Source organism: Molossus molossus, unplaced genomic scaffold (assembly GCF_014108415.1).
Source record: "Molossus molossus isolate mMolMol1 unplaced genomic scaffold, mMolMol1.p scaffold_m16_p_1, whole genome shotgun sequence".
Taxonomy (NCBI): domain Eukaryota; kingdom Metazoa; phylum Chordata; class Mammalia; order Chiroptera; family Molossidae; genus Molossus; species Molossus molossus.
In genome coordinates, this window is record NW_023425344.1 from 145,668,619 (window position 1) to 145,675,600 (window position 6,982).

The following is a 6,982-nucleotide window of genomic DNA, read 5'->3' on the forward strand; positions in this document are numbered from 1 at the left end:
AGAAGTTAGGCATTAAGTTCTTGAAATCTTTCTTATTATATCTGTTTATGCCACTGGTTTTCGAGGCTATTTAGCTCCACAGAGGACATTTAGCAATATCTGGAGATTTTTGATTGCCACAACTGGGGAGTGGTTGTGCTACTGGGGTCTAGTGGTTTGAGGCCAAAGATGCTGCTCAGTATTGTACAATGCATGGGACAGCCTTACACAACAAAGAATTATCCAGCCCGCCCTGGCCAGTTTGGCTCAACGGTTAGAGCATCGGCTGGTGGACCAGAGTCGCAGGTTCAATTCCAGTCAAGGGCATGTACCTTGGTTGCGGTTTGGTCCCCAGCACTGGTTGGGGTCATGCAAGAGGCAGCTAATCGACGTGTCTCTTTCACATAGATGTTTCTCTCTCTCCCCCCACTCTATCAGCAGATACATGGAAAAATATCCTCAGGTGAAGATTAAAAAGAAAAAGAATTATCTGGCCCAAATGTCAGTAGTGCCACAGTTGATAAACTCTGTTCTAGGGACTAGTGGAATACTTTCCACCTTAGTTTAGAATTTAACTGAGTGCCAGTCATTCAAATTAGAGAATATGGATGAGTCAATTAAAAAACACCACCAGCCCTGGCCGGTTTGGCTCAGCGGTTAGAGCGTCCACCTGCGGTCCGGAGAGACCCGGATTCGGTTCCCACTAAGGGCGCGTACCTCGGTTGCAGTTTGTCCCCGGCCCTGGTTGGTTGTGCGGGTGGCAGCCACTCGATGTGTCCCTTTCACATCGATGTTTCCCTCTCTCTCTCTTCCTCTCTCTCCCTCCCACTCTATCTGTACAAAAAATAGAAAAATGTCCTCGGATGAGGATTAAAAAAACAAAAAAACAAAAACCCAAAAAAACAACACCACCAGCCCTGGCCGGTTTGGCTCAGCGGTTAGAGCGTCGGCCTGCAGTCCAGAGAGACCTGGGTTTGGTTCCTGCTAAGGGCATCTACTTTGGCTGCAGTTTGTCCTTGGCCCTGGTTGGGTCGTGTGGGTGGCAGCCAATCGATGTGTCCCTTTCACATCGATGTTTCTCTCTCTCTTCCTCTCTCTCCCTCCCGCTCTATCTGAATTAAAAAAATGGAAAAATGTCCTCGGGTGAGGATAAAAAAAACCCCAAAAAACAAAAAACACCACTGCTGAGAAACCAGATTCTAATGTTGGAGAAGAAATTAAAGGTCATCTATTCCAACCATTCAGCTGATATTTGAATACTTGCTTCAATAACCTATCAGTGCAAGAGAAGTGCATTGCACAGACTACTTCTGAAACATCCAGAGGTTCAGAGCCCAATTCCAAAGCAGCTCATCTTTGGAAAAGTGTTCAGTTTCTTCTCTTTTTTGGCCTTCCTATAACAAGTAACCACTGGCCCTGACTGGGTAGGTCAGTTAGTAAGAGCATTGTCCAGATACGCCAAGGTTGTGGATAAAGGCACATACAAGAATCAACCAGTGAGTGCATAAACAAATGAAACAACAAATCGATGTTTCTCTTTCTCTTTCTCTTCCTCTCTCTAAAATAAAAAAAAAAAAAAAAAAAATGCCCAATCAGTGTGGCTCAGTGGATTGACCATTGTCCCATGGACTGAGAGGTCCTGGTTTGATTCCCAGTCAGGGCACATGCCTGGGTTTCAGGCTCGATCCCAAGTAGGGGGCATGCAGGAGGCAGCCGAATCATGTTTCTCTCTCACATCGATGTTTCTCTCTCTCTCCCTTAAAAATCAATAAAAACATATTTTTAAAAAAAAATCAAATAACTCCTTTAAAAAAAGTAACCATTGGACCCAGCTTCTTGGCTTCACAAAGAATAGTTTCTCTCTCTCTCTTTTTTTAACTTTTATTAGTCTTTATTTTATGCTGAATTTACTCCCGGGCCATAAGTTTTTGTTTCTTCAGTTTCTTCAGGGTTATCTTATTCTTCTGTGCAACCTCCTCTCCTGGTTTAGGAACAATCTGCTCTTTCTTAGTGAGGATCATCTCAACATGGCAGGGAGAGCTCATATGTGGGTTAATCTGCCCATGAGCTCTGTAAGTTCTATGCCACATCTTGGGAGCTTTGTTTACCTGGATGTGTTCAATGATCAGAGAATCTAAACCCTTAAGTTCAGCATTGCTCTCTGCATTTTTAAGCATGTGCAGCAAAAACTCAGCACTCTTTTTGGGCCACAGACCCTGTGTCCAGCCTCACTGTTTCGCCTGGGTACATCTACCAACTCCACCATTGTAACAACTGAAAGGCACACATTGCTTCTGTAAAGTGACATCCTTCAGACACTTAGTGGCTTTTTGAATATGCATACCTTTGGTGGCCTGGGCAGTTTCATGAGTGTTCTTAAAGTGAACACAAAGATTTGAACTTCTTGATTTGCATGATTTTGTGGGGTTTTCTGGATCAAGTGAATAGCGAACCATTTTCAGAGGTCACCTCTGGCCGCTTTTGGGAAGAGCCAGGTTCTCTTCATCATGGTTATCTTTGAGATTTATAAAGACATCAGTCCTGTTTCTTCTATGCCATGACTTTCTTTGAATCCTTATGCTTTACCTAAAGCATTTAAGTGCATAACATTTTCTTTATACATACAAGAAACACATAATTATAAAAAAGCAAAACAAATTAAATTGTATCTTGGGATCTGGGTCTTAGGGAAACACTTAAACAAGAAAACTTTACAAAGGTGAGGTAAAACAGACACGAAGACAAGAGTCAACAAAGACAACTCATTAATTCTAGACAGAACACAGGAAAAATTTCTGATAAGAAAAATAAACCAAAGATTAAAATAAGTAGAATCAAGAATAACATGCAACACAAAATATAAATGAAATAAGGCCAAAGTATACATAGGCAAAGAAGGAAAAACAAAAGAAACAGAAGACAACTCCCATTAAGTAAATGGCATCTGAATTTTAAAGAGAAGCAACACACAGCAGCTTAGTAGCAGGCTATCTCTGTCCTGAGGCCCTAGGAAATTAGAGGAGGAGTCTCTTCACTCTGAATTTTTATACAAGGGAAAGCAGGTTAAAACACCAAAGGCAGTGGTTTCAACTCCTCCTCCTTCCTCTTTCTCTTCTGGGCTTAGGGCTGGTAGAGGCAGGGCTCTACGTAAAAAAAAAAAAAAAAAACACACCAAAAAACAAAAAACCCACACAAATGTCAAGTGTATGGGAGGGGCTAACAGGAGGAACAGGTCTACAAATTTGCTTTAGCAAACTAGAAAGTTTTTTTTTTTTAACACATTATTATAATGAAAAAAAAAAATAGCACCAAGCAAAAATGTTTTCCAGCCTTCCCTCCTGTGCTGAGTCACACTGCTCAGTCACCAGTTCAGCTCATGGCAGTCTCCCAGATTCCCTGTGCTCTGGAGAGGGAACTCTGATAACTTCAGTTCGTGTCATATTTATAGGAAACACTGTTTCACAGTGACCACACTGCCACTGTTCTCTCAACTCATCAATCATATATCAGACTTGAGGCAGCACCAGCTGGGCAAGCCAAGAAGAAGGATGTGGACAGAGTAACACCAAATGGGCCTAGACAAGAAAATGAAACCCAGAAACCCGAGTAATCTTTTCTCACTGAGATTAAGAACATCCCAGCCCCAGGTGGAGAACGGTGAGTGGCTACCAAACATTCATCAGGCCAAGCAGGCGAGGTCAGCTCGGATTACTCCTGAATAGTTGAGTTGAGTTGACTGATTTCTGTGGTGTGGCTCATCTCCAGGATTGCATAACAGAGACACAGAAGCCCAAGCCGGTGAGGAGGACTCCGAAGGGCTCTGCGCTTCTCGCCTGCTCGCAAGGTCCAGGTCTGCGCTAGGCGGAGTGTGCTGCTGCCCTGGTGGACTCATTGCAGGGGACGGATTTGGAGAGCGCGCTGCCGCGTGCAGACTCTCTCCAACTGAGCAGCTTTCCCCACACGCCATTACCTTGCGGAAGGTTCTTTGTGAGATCTCAACCCGGGCTGCAGAGAGGCCACGAGATGGCAGCAAAGGATACAGCCTGGGCCATGAAACCTGAACCATCTTCAAAAGCAGATCATTTCATTTGGGAAATACCATTAGTTGTCTTGAATCATGTGTTCAAGGACAGAATAAATGTCTGAATTTTAAAGAAATGAGGGTAAAATTAATCAACATAGAGAATTTCCCACCCACCACAGAATTCAGCTGCATACGAATAGGACATTTCTCCAATGCTTAAAGCTAGGTATATGGGTCAAGGCGTTTAAAAACTGACGTCAGCAGGAACCTTGTCACAGTCACTCCTTCCTGTGAAGTTTCAATGGGCAGCAATTTAAGTAAAATAAGAGTGACTTCCACAGAAGCTGCCAAACTGACGAAAGGGTAGGTACTTGGCTGGGAAGCACTGTAGCAAAGAAGAATGTTTTCAGGGAGCAGCCAGGGACTCTGGCACTAGGCCCTGTGAGGGGTAATAATGAGGATCCCAGGACAAGCCTCTGTCTTCATTTGCTGCTTGTAGAGTATGCACAGGAAAGGGGCATTAGTAGCACTGGAACTAAATCTCTGATCTGACTTATCTAATGCTCTTTTTGTTACATATCTGCTCCTCCCCTAGTTGTGACTACCAAAAATGTCTCTAGACATTGCCAAATAATCCCCGGGGCCGGGGAGGGGTGGGTGGGAGGGGTCTAACTACTCCTAGAGAACCAATGAGATAGATTTGATTTAAAAAGTTTTAAGAACATAATGTTAAACCTCTCCAAGACTTGAATTTCGGAAGAGGCCTTGAAAGCCTACTAAAATCGTATTACACATCTAAAACTTTAACTCTGTCAATGTAAGAAATGTCCAAACCTGTAAGAATTTTTGTGAGTTTTTATGAGCCAAACTGATGATAATTGCTGGGAAACAAAATCCCAATGGGTTGAGAAAATGCTCTGGAAAATGGCAGTTTTACCACTTATGTTATACATCAGAATCAAAGGGGAAGATGTAAGGAGGTTACATGAAATTCATTGGCCACAAATTAGGAAGGCAGGAGCAAGCAAAGGGTGTTTGGGGGGAAATCTCTGGGATTGGATAAAAAGTAAAATGAATAGCCCTGGCCAGTTTTGCTCAGTGGTTAGAGAGTCGGTCTCTGGACCGAAGGGTCATGGGTTTGATTCTCCATAAAGGGTGTGGTGTGTATGTGGGTTGTAGGTTTGATCCCTGACCTGGTTGGGGTTGTGTGGGAGGCAACCAATTGATGTGTCTCTCTCACATTGTTTCTCTCTCTCTCTTTCCCTCCCTTCCTTCTACTCTATCTAAAATGTCCTTGGGTGAGGACTAACCAAAAAAAAAAAAAAAAAAAAGTAAAAGGAATAGACACCATACTTCTTTTACATAGGTGGGAATAGGGTAGTTAACAATTAACATGATAATAACAATGAGAGGATTTGCGGTCTCTGCTCTGGTGCAACCATTGTGCTTTGAGGGGTCAAAAAAAAAAAGAAAAAAAAGAAATTACTTTGATATTGATATTCCAAAGGTATATTAGCAGGTATGTTATTTTACATGTAAAAAAAAAAATGACACAGACAGGCTCAGTTAAGGTAAAGATTGACTGTTGTTAGGTAAAAATATCAGCCTAAGACATGACTATCCACCATGAACTGCTTTTAGTTAGAACGTTTTAACTTCAGACCATCCTATGTGGTTATTTTAGGTCTCTGAGTGTGTAAGGCCACCATGTAGGCCTCCCCTGAGCTTGTCAGGTTTAGTATGTGGACCCCCGTTTTTTGTCCACAGTTCCTACCATGTTTGTATAGTGGAGAGACTATAACTGAAGGACTGACTATAGAATGAATCTGGTCAATTAAAAAAATTAGTTATTAACATTTTAAAATCTGACTTTCACATTTAAAAGTCAGAATTTCTGACTTGTATAGGAAAATTGGAACTATGGCAATACCAGGCCTACAGTCCCACATGGCACATGTTTGGATGGAGTTGAGTGGGGGAAGGTCATTAAATTGAATGTATGCTTATGAGTTTGCCACAGTTCCTACCACTCCTATTACCTTATATCCTGTTTCACTTATTTACATTACTCTTGATCTCTATAGGCAATTTATTTTCAACCTCTGAAGTGCTTTATAGTTTTAAATTATTTCTTTCCCTTTTTAAAAAAAAATCCTCATTGCAGGATATTTTTCCATTGACTTTTAGACAGTGGAAGGGAGGGGGGAGAGAGAAACATTGATGTGAGAGAGGCACATCCACTGGTTGCCACCCATATGATCTCCACTGGGATGGGGATCGAACCTGCAACCCAGGTAACTGCCCTTGATCAGGTATTGAACTCACAACCCTTTGGTCCACAGGCCAAAGCTCTAATGGCTGAGCCAAACTAGCCAGGGTTAAATTATTTTCTACGTGTTATTTTACTTCAGCTTTGATAACCCATTAAAATAGAAGTTAAATACTGTGATTATCTCGATGTAAGCAAAATGTAGTTCAGAGAGGTTTGACTTGTCCAAACTTACACAGTAAAACCAGAATCTAGAATTCCTGACTTTCAATTCTGTTAATTTTGGGGAGAAAATTTCTATTAAACAATTCATTTAGTAGTTCATGGAACAAAATCCAAATAGATATGGGCATAACTGCTAGAATAGATGAGTTGCAACTGCTAAGCTGTTTGAGAATCACTGAATCACTGCTAATGATTAACTCTTCTTCTTCTTCTTTTTTTTTATCCTCACCAGAAGACATTTTTGCATTTATCCTTAGATAGAGCTGGAGGGAGAAAGGAATGAAGAGAGAGAGAGAGAGAGAAACATCAATGTGAGAGAGACACATCGAGTGGCTGCCACCCACATGACCCCAGACTCCAACTGGGGCTGGAGACAAACTGCAATCAATACAGGTGCCCTTAGTAGGAACTGAACCTGGGACTCTCTGGTCCTGGTCCGTGGGCCGATGTTCTAACCGCTGAGCCAAACCGGCCAGGGCAACTGT

General features: G+C 42.2%; 1 pseudogene; it reads right to left on the reverse strand.

Annotated features, from left to right (window-relative positions):
- Positions 1–1,885: 1,885 nt before the first annotated feature.
- Positions 1,886–2,435, reverse strand: LOC118641714 (annotated as a pseudogene).
- Positions 2,436–6,982: the final 4,547 nt, after the last annotated feature.